Below are 13,016 nucleotides of genomic sequence, written 5' to 3'. Positions count from 1 at the left end.
GCTACTTGAGTGACTTTAAAGATACCATCATATTGCAACAAAAACAGCAATCTCCTAAGGTCATCACGAAACAGCAAGTCTGCTTTTAAAAAGAAAGATTCCTATGCCATACTCAGACTGAAATTGACCGTTTGGAGGACAGTGTATCATATCACATGCTCTATTTGTGGATGTGCAAAACACATCCACAAAAAGAGGATTCCCTTTCCGAAATAATGTTATGCCTCTTTAGAGAGTGTTTATACAGCAAATTGCATACATTCGAAGCGTAGCTTTCGTGATTCTTAAATTATCTAAAAGATAAATCTGTAAGTAAGAAGCAAGACCAATACAAATCTTAATATTAGCATACTATTTTAAAGAACATCTATATATATAATTCTCCTGGGTGTGCCTTTAGAACGTGCATCCCAGCAGCCCAGCTGATTGGCTGGGCTGCGGAGGCCCCTGATTGGGTAAGGCGCACCCAGGAGAACAGCGGCGGCGGCCATGGCCTGGCTGGGCGGCTGCGGAGGCCAGGCGGCGGGCCATGCGGCAGCGGCGGGCCAGGCGGTGGCGCGGGCCAGGCGGCAGCGGGCCAGGCGGTGGCGCGGGCCAGGCGGCAGCAGGCCAGGCGGTGGCGCGGGCCAGGTGGCGGCGGGCCCCAGGCAGGCCGCAGATGTGAGGCAGCCGCAGATGTTGGGCGGGGGCGGCCCGGCCCAACAGCGCAGTGATGGTGGTGCGGCAGCGGCGGGGTGGGGCTGGCCCGGCCCGGCAGCACGGTGGTGGTGGCGGCGGGCCCAGCCCGGCCGCAGCAGCAGCACTCGGCCTGGCCGCGGCGGCAGCACTCGGGTTCAGCTAGTATCCTTATATTACACAAATCAGTCATCATCACCTTGTTCCAAATAGAAGTCAGATTTCTCCAGTGCAATATGGCAAAAGACAAGTCTGAGAAGTCTCTGATTTCAAGAGAAATCAGGGCAAGCCAGCCTGGTGATATTTTCAGAATTGTCCTCATCCACATTGCTCCTCGTGGAGAAAATGGAGTTATGTCTAGTTTTGTTTTCAAAGTGGAACTGATACACGTGGAGTTCTGTTTTTACTTTAAAAAAAAATCTAGTTCTTGTACAAAATGTACACACAAAATGTTCACACAACAGATAATCAACTTGTGGAATTCTCTGCCACCAGATGTGGTGACAGACAACAACCTGGATGGCTTTAAAAGGGGTTTGGATAACTTCATGGAGGAGAGGTCTATCAACGGCTGCTAGTCAGAGGGCTATATAGGCCACCTCCAGCCTCAAAGGCAGGATGCCTCTGAGTACCAGTTGCAGGGGAGTAACAGCAGCAGAGAGGGCATGCCCTCAACTCCTGCCTGTGGCTTCCAGTGGCATCTGGTGGGCCACTGTGTGAAACAGGATGCTGGACTAGATGGGCCTTGGGCCTGAGCCAGCAGAGCTGTTCTTATGTTCTTCTGTTGCTTCAGCATTCAGTTACCTCATACCTTCCCCTCCCACTTGTATTACTAATGCATATGTGCATTTTTAATTATTATTTATAATATCTCCATACCACCCATTTGAAATATCTCTAGGCAGTAACAACAAATACATGAGTTAGAAACAAAATTAAAAGAATTAAAACAACCCAGCACCAAATCCATGGCTGATAAAACACTACAAGGAAGCAGTCTCTATGTGATCGTGTAAAAGGCTGCATCAAGATTCTGTCTTTCCAATGCACTGCATGGAGCACATGGGCAGTTTAGTAAAATGAATCTTGATGCAGACATACATATGATCATATCAAGTTTATGGTGGGTGGTTTGTGGTGTTTTCTCAGTGCACATGCTAGTAAAGTGGATGGGAAAAAGATGAACACTGCAGCACATTGCATGTATTCCAGTTCTGGAATTAGTTCAGAAACTCTCATGGTTCAACCCAAATTCAGGAGTGGAATTCAGGGCACAGTAATCAAGGAATTGAACAGGGGAAATCTTTTCATTTTTACAAGGATAAGTGCTGCTGGCTAAGCTGCTGGACTTTCTCTGAACAAGGAAACAAGAGGAATAATATTACAAATTGCCTCCATCGCTATTCAAAACACAGCAGATGTGTAAGAGAAGACTACATTGGAGCACATTACACATGGGATGGGGCTGTAGCTCAGTGGCAGAGCATCTGCTTTGCATGCAGACGGTCCCAGGTTCAATCCCTGGCATCTCCAGGTGGGGCTAGGAAAACCTCCAACATGAAGCTGCCAATCAGTGTACACAGTCTGAAAATGCCAGAAACAGCCAATCAGCTGCTGCCAATCAGTGCAGATGATACTGAGCACAATGGATCAATGGTCTAGTTCAGCATAAAGAAGCTCCCTATGTTCCTTAGACTGCACATTCATTCTCTATTTGTCAATAATCTTTTTAATGTAAACTCAGTTTCCAGAAGTGAGCTTTGGAGTACACCAAATGAGACCTTACTAGTGCCAAACAGATCTGCCAGTGTCCCTGAAAATTATGCCAAGAACGCTTCAGGAGGCAATGTTGCTTCACTGATTAACTCCCACGCTGGTTATCATTTCAACTCTACGTGCCCTCTCCTCCCATTTATTTCCCTTAAGCTTCACTTTCTTTACCTAACTTTTGTCATCTCGGCACGCGGAAGCAAAGTTGAAAGTGGGTTAACCATCATGTGCAAATCCTGAGGGTACATGTGACAGTTAAAGAGTATTCAGCTGCAACCAGTGCACCACTTAATTAAAAGTCAATTAAGAGTTCCTGAAGCACTGAAGGAAAACAAAGGAATAATAATGATGTTCCTAAGTGGGAGGGAAAAGGTTATAGTAATTGTTTCTGCTGATAGAGCTCTTTCAAGTTGCAGCAAGGTCTTGGATAGAGAATACACAGTGAAATTTGAACCAGGAACGTAGGAAGCTGCCTTCTAGAATCAGACCCTTGGTCCATCTAGTTCAGTATTGTCTACCCAGACGGCAGTGGCTTCTCCAAGATTACAGGCTGGAGTGTTTCTCAGCCCTATGTTGAGATGACAGGGAGGGAACTTGGGACTTTCTGCATGCAAATATGCAGATGCTCTTCCTAGTAACATTGATTGAGTTAATACGATAGTGTGCAGAAGAAAGGGTAAGAAAGGATTGGATAAAATTATAAACAAACAAGGTTTTTGTCATCTCACCTCACCAGATTTTTGCTGAAAATCACTGCCTACATTGGATTGTATGGATTTCTAGTCTCTTAGTGCTTGAGCCAGCTGGGGTGGTTGGTGATTGATTGATTGATTGATTGATTGTTTAAGTGCTGTCAAGTCAGTATCAACTCTTAGCAACTACATAGATAGATTCTCTCCAGGATGATTTGTCTTAAACTTGGCCTTTAGGGGCTATCAGCAGTGGTGCATTCATTGCTGTCCATCCACCTTGCTGCTGGTCATCCTCTCCTTCTCTTTCCTTCAACTTTCCCCAGCATTATAGACTTCTCAAGGGAGCTAGATCTTCACATAATGTGTCCCAAGTATGACAGTTTGAGCCTGGTCATTTGTGCCTCGAGTGACAATTCTGGATTGATTTGTTCTATGATCCATTTGTTTGTTTTCTTGGCTGTCTATGGTATCCTCAAAAGTCTTCTCCAGCACCAAAGTTCAAAAGCGTAAGAGCTTTTTCTATCTTGCTTCTTCAAAGTCCAGCTTTCGCAGCCATAGAGTGTCATGGGGAAAACCATTGTCCAAATGATTCTAATCTTTGTAGGTATAGACACGGCATTTAAATATCCTTGCCAAGGCCTTCATTGCAACCCTACCAAGTGCTAGTCTGCGGCATATTTCTTGACTACTGGATCCTTTACTATTGACGTTTGATCCTAAAAGGCAGAAACTATCCACCACTTCAGTATCTTCATTGTCAGTTCTGAGGCTGGTTGCTGTACCCATTGTCATTAGTTTAGTCTTCTTTACATTTATTGTAGTCCCATTTTTTCACTGTACTCCTTGACTTTCGTTACTTGAGCTTGCGGATCATACACATTCTCAGCTATCAGAATGGTGTCATCAGCATACCACAGGTTATTGATGTTTCTTTAAAACCACTCTCATCTTCTTCCAATCCAGATTCTCTCAGTACATATTCAGCACCTGGTACCACCTGGGAAAACAAATGCTCATTCTTATTTTTGAGAAGATCTACATCCTAGATATGGAAAATAGGTGATAGCATTGCAATACTTTCAGCATTCAGTGTCTTATAATTTTTATTTGTTCTGATTATTGGTCAGATTGCTCCATGGAGAGAGTGCAACAATTTATTCATTGTTAGTCTAACACTGACCCTAAATCTTACCCTAACCTTGTCCTCTGTGCAAAAATGATGGTAATTGTACTCGTATCATTTGGGGCTAGATATAAAGAAGGAATGATAACAGAAAGAAACCTGTAAGTGCAACAATGCTATCACCTATTGAGGTCATTCACACAATCGAAAACTGTGTTCTACCCAGGTTTGGGAGCTGTGTACTCCCAATTTTTGATTGTGTGGAAGCAAGGTTAGAGGAAAACCTGGGTAGAAGTGATTGTGTGGAAGCAAAGTTAGAGGAAAACCTGGATAGCTTTTTCTTCTACCTTGCTTCCACACAATCACTTCTACCCAGGTTTTCCTCTAACCTTGCTTCCACACGGTCAAAAATTGGGAGTACACACAGTTCCCAAACCCAGGTAGAACACAGTTTTCGATTGTGTGAATGACGTCATTTTCTATCTTTAGGGAGGTAGATGTTGACAAAATTCACTATGTCCCCTGATATGGTACTGATGGCCAGAATTTGCTGATTTTCAGTGACTTTGAATCCTGGGTTATTTTTCTCATGCATTTTCTTACCACCACAATGAGTTGTGGTTTTTGTAATATGAAAGCCTACTAATGGCTAAATTCTCATCCATGAGTGGCTCAGTAGCTGCCGCACTATGACTGCACATTCTGGTTTCAACCAAGAAAGCACATTAATCAAAGGTTCAGCAACTCTGATGAAAGCCAGTTAGAATTCTTTGAAGCCTGTCATTCAGGAAACTTTTCCATCTTTATGGAACTGTATATTGTGCCCTGAAATCCATTTTAGGCCAAATCTGGCAGCAACTCTATAGCTTAATTGATCTGGAAAATATGTCAAAGGAAAACCTGAAGCTTCACTGAAGGACTAATTAGAGCATGCAGCTAGTTTTATAAATGATGTTTAAGCAATTGAACGAGAGAGAGAGAGAGAGAGAGATTGCTTGGGCCTGACTGACTTACATGAAACTCTCAGATCAAACCACAAAAGATAGAAACATGCCATTATCGCAAGTAGGTTACAGACCCCACCCACACTACCAGAAAAATCAACTTTCCCATAAAAAATCATTAATTTCCCAGAAAATGTGAGGAAACTCTCCTATTGGAAAAATATCGAAATGATTCCTTCCCCAAAACATTGGCAGTTTTCTCGAGTACTTTTACAGATAGAGAGTCCTGACTTTAACAGAATAAGAGACAAACAAGCGGTATTGTTTCAGTTAACCAGACTTCTATCCGTATTGGATTGCCACAAAACGTGCATAAGAATTTTTTTTAAAAAAACAGCAACTCAAAATTGCATTCGGTGTCTTTGGTCATCTATCTCATTCAATCTCCTAAAATTTGTCTTTTAGGGGTTCTTGGCAGCAAGACTACTACATTCTCAAAACAAAGCAGCTCTTCTAGTGATCAGCTAGCAAGGAGTGAAGGGAGAATGCACGAGTATTTTCTAGTAGAGGAGGAATGCTTGCAAACTACAAGCCCATTTTACTAGTGTGTATGTGTGTGTATATATATACAAATATATATTATCCTGCCGCTGCCTTTATGTGAATGATAGCAATAGCAATAGCAATAGCACTTACATTTATATACCGCTTTATAGCCGAAGCTCTCTAAGCGGTTTACAATGATTGAGCATATTGCCCCCAACATTCTGGGTACTCATTTTACCGACCTCGGAAGGATGGAAGGCTGAGTCAACCTTGAGCCCCTGGTCAGGATTGAACTTGTAACCTTCTGGTTACAGGGCGGCAGTTTTACCACTGCACCACCAGGGGCTCATCCAGATGCACCAGATGTTCAGATGGAAGCTCACCTCATTCTTGAAAACTTTCAGTATTTAAGGTAATTCAAAAACTGGTGGATTTGGGCCATTTGGCATCTCACCATTACATGGAGAGCCCTTTCTTAGGATCAGAGAAAGAGCTCAAAAGGGGTGAGGGAATGGAGACTCAAAACACCTACCTCCACTGCAGACAATTCTCTCTCCCTTGCTGGGTGAGTGGATCACTCACCCAGATGATGGCCGGCTCCTGCCAGCTGCAGGGAGTTTCTGGGGCCAGGAGGCCCCCGGAAGTTACGTCCATGATGCACCACGTGAGTGCACGGTGCATTATGGGGAACCTCCTGATGCCATTGGGGAGGCTACTTGCATGTAGGTGCTGTGTGGAGCCACGCAGCACGGACACACAATCAATTAGCCCAGTTTCTGGGCACCCGTATGCCCCAAATCCAGGTTAAGTGGCAAACTCCATAAGCGAGTTTGCCACCGTGCTGCAGCTCCTAACAGTTCACACATGCCAGCAAAACCGCGCTGGGCTTCCTTAGCCCAGTTTAGCCTGCACATGTTAATAGCCCCAGAGTTTGACATTTGCAACGTTCACACAACACACTTTGCTTCCAAATGTACGCTGCACAAGGTTAAGTGACTTGCCCATCAGTGGGGGTATTCAGCAGCAAATAAACTCCCCTCTTCTTTAGTTTTGTAGCTGCAGCTGGGGATTTATTTATTTTTTTAATAATAATTTGGTAGAACTGGTGGGTTCAGTGTTTTCATGGGAAAGTTTCAATGAGAGATGTCTCAACAGCCCTGTTAGGCTCAGGTCAATCGTATGATAACTATCAGCATGTGAAGCTGCTTTATATTGAGTCAGTCCATCATCTAACTCCGTATTGTCTCTGCTGACTGACTGGATGGGATTCAGGATGTGGAGTTCACTGACAAGTATTCCTCCCTGCAGAAAAAGAGATACGACATTCATTTTCTAAAAGAGCAAACCCTGCCCCTGAGGACCAGAACTGGCACATGCATACCCCTAAACCTTAAAAGGTACCTGGGCAGCAGAAAAAATGGCTAATTTTTGTTGCTTCCACCTCCCTCTTCTAGAAACTCTTTATGGTTCATTTCTTAGCGATTCCAGCTTCTGCTGGCTATTTACCCAGTTCCACAGTTGGCTGTGGCCTGCTATACCATGTAGATTGAAATCTTGGAGCTCTTCTCACGTTCAGTGAGAAGAGCTCTGGGGCATTCTGTGGGTAAGGCGGGTTTAACCTACCTTCCCTGCAGACGATCTCATTTCCTTCCCTGGGCGGGTGGATCACCCACCCAGAAGAGGGGCCGCTCCCTCTGCAGCTCCGGGGGTTGGGGTGCCAGGAGAGTGCCACCATGCATTGTCCCCCCCCCTGCCCTGGAACGCCAATAATGCTCAAGTGTGTGGTGCAGTATTAGGATCCCCGGCTTCCCACCCCCACCCTCCCCCCCCGAGTGTGCCAGCCACGGCTACAGACACATGATCCAAAAATGAGGTTACGGGACAGCTCGCTCCCTTAAGCTCATTTTAGAGCAGGCCTGCTCAATTTAGGCCCCCCGGCTGTTTCTGAACTGCAACTCCCATGATCCCCAGCCACAGTGGCCAATAGCCAAGGATTATGGGAAGTGTAGGCCAACAGCTGCAGGAGGGCCGAAGTTGAGCAGCCCTGTTTTAGAGGGAGGCTACTTCGGCGGGTTTGCTGCTGTGTAGCCACCAGGATTGGGCCCAATCCCAGTGGTTCACACACACTTGCGAAACTGGGCTGGGCTCCCTCAACTCGGATTTGCACGCGTGTGTGCATAGCCTCCTTTGCTCCTGGCAGTTATCTTTTGATTTCAATTGCCCTGAATTTCTGCTGGCAGGCCTGACCTTAGGGCGGGGTGACCGGGGTGGCCTTAGGGCGAGAGACCGGGTAGCTGTGCAAGCGAGTGGTGGGCAGCCTCGAAGACTGCCCATGCGCTCGGCTCCTGGCAGCAACAGGCACGGCATGCTGTGGCCGTCTGCCACCACAGTGTGTGCTTGCTTGAGGGAGGGGGAGAGCAAACCCAGCACCTCCTGTGCCTGACAATGGTTTTGCTCTGAAATGGGGCCACACACCCCATTTCAGAGCAAATACCAGCAGTGCTGCGCTCGCAGCATGGCTGGGAGCTGCTCTCCTGGCAGGGAGAGAAGCTCCTGGCCATGCTTCATACGCAGCGCTGGCCAGCATTTGCTCTGAAATGCGGTGCACGGCCCCTTTTCAGAGTGAGGCCATGCCCCCTGCTGCGTCTGACATCAGAGACTGCTGACATCAGATGCAGGGGGCGGGCCCCTTCACCCCCCCCCCAAGGGAAGGTACAGCCTGCTGGGGTCTAATTCTGACCTTAAACAGCAACAAAGCTCTTCTCACAATCAGTAGAAAGTGGGCTAAGGGAACCTAGCCTGGTTTTTGCTGAGCGTCGGAACCACCGGGCTTGTGGGCGAGCCCGGTGGTTCCATGGCAGCTAGCCCACCTGATTCCCCCCTCCCCTTAAACAAGGCTAATGTAGCGAGTGCTCCATTAACCTCATTTTTTGCTCATGTGCCACTGCAGCACAAAGCGACACACAAGTAGACCCAGCCTCCTGGCCTTGGGGGTCTCTCCAGAATGCCCCACACCCCTGATCCCCACAGCCTCCACCAGCTCCATGACAGAGCTGGCAGTTGTGTCGGAGGCCAATTCAGCCACCCAGGGCTTGGAGGCTGCTCGTCTGCGGGGAGAGTGGGCTAAGCCCGTTCTCCCCGCAGACCCGCCAGAAGCTCTTCTCACTGATCGTGAGAAGAGCTTCAACAACTACTACTACAAATATTTATATTTCGCTTTTCAACCAAAGTTCTCAAAGAGGTTTACATGGAACAAACAAATGAAATGCTTCTCTTTCCACAAGGGCAGTAGTGGCCAGTGAGCCCTGCCCTGGGCAGAAAGTGAGGTCATTCACACAATCAAAAATTGTGTTCTACCCAAGTTTGGAACCTGAGTGTGTTCCCAATTCTCGATTGTGTGGAAGCAAGGTAGGAGGAAAACCTGGGTAGCTTTTCCTCCTACCTTGGTTACACACAACCGAAAATTGCGAGCACACACAGCTCCCAAACCCAGGTAGCACACAGTGAGCCTGGTCTCACGATCAGTGCAGAGAGGGAGCCCGTGATGGAGCCGGCGGGGGCTGGGTAGCTCGGGGGCCACATGGCCCCCAGAAGCTACAGTATGCCCTGCACGAGTGTGCAGGGCATACTGGGGAGACCCTCGGAGCTGGGAGGCAGCTTTTCACTTCCCCTCTGGGGGTCTACTCATGAGTAACCATGGCACGGAGCCGCACCGTGGCTACTCACGATCTTTAAAACCAGGTTTGCGGAGCGCTTGCTCCTCAAATCTGGTTTTAGGGCAGGTGTAGTTAGGCGGGTTACCCGCCTAGGAACCACCAGGCTCGCAGGTGAGCCCGGTGGTTCACACGAGGGGTTGAAATCGGGCTAGCCTCTGCTAACCCAATTTCACCCCATTGTGTGAATAGCCTCAGTTTTTGATTGTGTGAATGGCCTATATAACTTTAAGAAGTGATGAGTTTTTCTGTTGCCAGCACCCAGCATCCTATGCGTTCCAGTGGTACCTGACCCAGCATCCCATGGTGAGGGTGCCCGGCCCATGACATTTAGTTGGCTTCTGCACATGCTTAGAGGCCATCTGAGTGTCAAGGCAGGAAACCCTCACTGCAGGATGCTGGGTTGGCCGTTACAGGCTGCATAGGAATCCAGGTGCTGGTGGTATGCAAGTTTGCTGTTTTTATAGTTCTGTTCTGCTACCCTCACTGCACCCCCTAGGACAGGGTTCACCAGCTGTGACTGGGTGACAAAAGGGAAATCTCGCTTGTGGCAACCATCTGAAAGCACCTCTCTGGCTGTTGGACCTTTGTGTTCAAAATGTTGACTGGAGTTTGTTCTGGTCGTGTTCAGCAACCCCATAGTTTCCCAGCAAAGCACCAAGTAGGGATGTGCACGGTCCGGAGAAGTCCGGACCGGCACCGAAGGGGGGCCTTGTTTTTAGGGCGGGGAGGGCTTGCTTAGCCCTCCCGCCTCCTTGCCCCCGCCAGCGCCCGAATTTAACATTATAGGGGTGCTGGAAACCAGCCCCCCCCGCCACCGCCACCGCCGCCGCCGCGAAATCACTCTTAAAAACATCCAGCCCTCCCTCCCTCCCAGCTAGCTGCCCGCCCGCCCCCCCACCCAGTCGCTCACCCGGTCGGTAGATACTAAGCGAGAGGAGCTCCGGCACAGAGCTCCTCTCGCTAGGAAGGCCTCCAGGAGAATGGTGGCTTGCGCGCACATGCGCGCGCCGCAAACCACGCCGTTCTCCGGAGGCCCGGTCTACCCGCCGGTCGGAGGCCCGGTCTACCCAGCGATCGGAGGCCCGGTCTACCCGGCCCTTTCCCGGCGGGTAGACCGGGCCTCCGGAGAACGGCGTGGTTTGCGGCGCGCGCATGCGCGCACAAGCCACCATTCTCCCGGAGGCCTTCCTAGCGAGAGGAGCTCTGTGCCGGAGCTCCTCTCGCTTAGTATCTACCGACCGGGTGAGCGACTGGGTGGGTGGGTGGGGGGCGGGCGGGCAGCTAGCTGGGAGGGAGGGAGGGCTGGATGTTTTTAAGAGTGATTTCGCGGCGGCGGCGGTGGCGGCGGCGGGGGGGGGGGCGGCTGGTTTCCAGCGCCCCTATAATGTTAAATACGGGCGCTGGCGGGGGCAAGGAGGCGGGAGGGCTAAGCAAGCCCTCCCCGCCCTTAAAAATATACCCCCCACCCGGACCCGAACCAGCCCAGTCCGAACCGGTCCGGCAGTTCGGCCATTCTTTGGAATGGCCCCAGGACCGGTTCGGGCACACCACTAGCACCAAGGCAGTTGAGAGACATAACAAATTATGGAATGCAAGTTGGTTGTCAAGGTAGCAGAATATGAAGCAGTGAATCTGTCAAGGGGGTTGAAAATGTATTAAGATGCAGATTGAAAAACAAGATTCTGTTTAGTTCATCCATAATGAAATCAGATTCAACATGCTGACATGCTGCTTTTCCAATCCTGACTTTACCTTTGATCTGTCTTCATCCAGAATTGTTAGAAATGTTGAAGAGATGAAGCCTAAAACTTGGCTTCCTGGATCGGGACAGAGGTCCATGCAGTCCCCTACTCTGTTACCACCACAGACCAGCCCGGTCACGGTGTCTTTGGATATTTGCATGAATATGGCGGGCATCCACCTTCTTAACCCACAACACTATGCCTCTGAACTGAGATGTTCTATTTAGAAACCATACTTAATAGCCCTTTATAGGCCATGAATTTATCTAATCCAGGGTTGGCCAACCTGAGGCACTCCAGTTGTTGCTGGGCTACAACTCCCATCATCCTGTGTTGACTGGGGATGATGGAAGTTGTAGTCCAAGAACAGCTATAGAGGAGGTTCCCACAATCAGTTAGCGGAGAGACCTGTAGACAACCTTGCTGGTCCCTGCAGACAACCCAGCAGTCTGCTCCGGGTGGCCGAATTGGCCGCCCACACGTCTGCCAACTCCATTACAGAGACAGTGGGGGCTGGGGGGACCGGGGGTCGTGCGGCCCCCGGAAGCTCCAGCATGCCCTACGCGAGCACGCAGGGCATGCTGGAGAGACCCCCAAGCTGGGAGGCTGCTTTTCAGCCTCCTGGTTGGGGGTCCACTCATGAGTTGCCATGGCACAGAGCCGCAGCACGGCAACTCACAATCATAGAGCTTGGGTTAGCGGAGCGCTTGCTCCGCTAACCTGGGCTTAGGGGAGGGTTATTTAAGAGGGTGACCCTCTTAAGAACCACCGGGCTTGCAGCCGAGTCCAGTGGTTCTCACGATGGGGGGAAATCGGGCTAGGCTCCCCTAGCCCGATTTTCTCCCATCGTGTGAATAGCCTCATAGTCAAAAGTGGCCATCCCTGTTCTAATCTGTTTCAAAGTTTATTGTTTTATAAAAAGTCGTGATGATTATTCACATGTTTGTGATAGTGGATTCCATAAGTTAATTATTTGCTGTGTGAAGAATTTCCTTACGTAAGTTTTGAACCTATTAGTTATCAGTTCCATTGGTAATTCAAAACTCAAATTCCATTTGTAATTCGAAACTGAATACAGGCATACCTCATTACTTGCAGGGGGTCTGTTTCTTGCCTACAGCCGCGAGTAACGAAACCGCGAGTAATGAGCCATTATGCCTAAGGAACATTGGAAGCTGCCATATACTGAGTTGGACCATAGGTCCATCTAACTTAGTACTGTTTACACCACAGTTTCTCAACCATCGGTCCCTGGACTGCTGCCGGTCCCCGAAGGTTTAAGTGCCGGTCTCTGACTGGGAGTCAACCCCCCCCCCCCACAACTGCAATCAAGGCACTCACTTCCTCAATTTTGCACATGGCACGGAAGAGGAAGAGCATCATGGAGGCGTGGGACCCTTCTTGTGCCTTGCCTCCACGTGCTACTGAGATCTTCCTACAGCTATCTTATTCCCTATCTTTACAGCTTCAAACTGTATGCAGCGCAGGGGCATCAAGGAAAAGGTATGGCATTGGGTGCCACTTGAAGGGCTGCTGGTTCTTGCATTCTCTTTGTTTGCAGCCAAAGGTTGATTGATTGAAACCCAGCTTCCTGCACTGCTGGTGGAAGACGGCAGTCCCCTTTGTGACCTCGCCAGGGGGTGGAACCTCTGGCCGGGATCATGCCACAGTGAGGGCTTAGTGGTGGAGGGAGGGAGGAGGGCCGCCTTGACTCGGGCTTTGCAGAAAGGGAGTGCAGGAGGACCTTCCTCGGGGGAGGGGGAGCAAGCACGCGTACCAAGGAGGGCTAAGTGGAGGAGGGAGGCGGT

At 49.1% G+C, this 13,016-nt stretch overlaps 1 non-coding gene across 1 annotated transcript; it reads left to right on the top strand.

The window, feature by feature from the left end:
* The first annotated feature begins 2,136 nt into the window (after positions 1–2,136).
* On the top strand, positions 2,137–2,208 carry TRNAA-UGC (transfer RNA alanine (anticodon UGC)). The gene has a single exon. It is a non-coding gene; the product is annotated as a tRNA-Ala (tRNA).
* The last annotated feature ends 10,808 nt before the right edge of the window (positions 2,209–13,016 follow it).

This window comes from Hemicordylus capensis, chromosome 3, assembly GCF_027244095.1.
Source record: "Hemicordylus capensis ecotype Gifberg chromosome 3, rHemCap1.1.pri, whole genome shotgun sequence".
In the NCBI taxonomy this organism is placed as follows: Eukaryota; Metazoa; Chordata; class Lepidosauria; order Squamata; family Cordylidae; genus Hemicordylus; species Hemicordylus capensis.
This window is presented reverse-complemented; position numbering and strand designations above follow the sequence as displayed.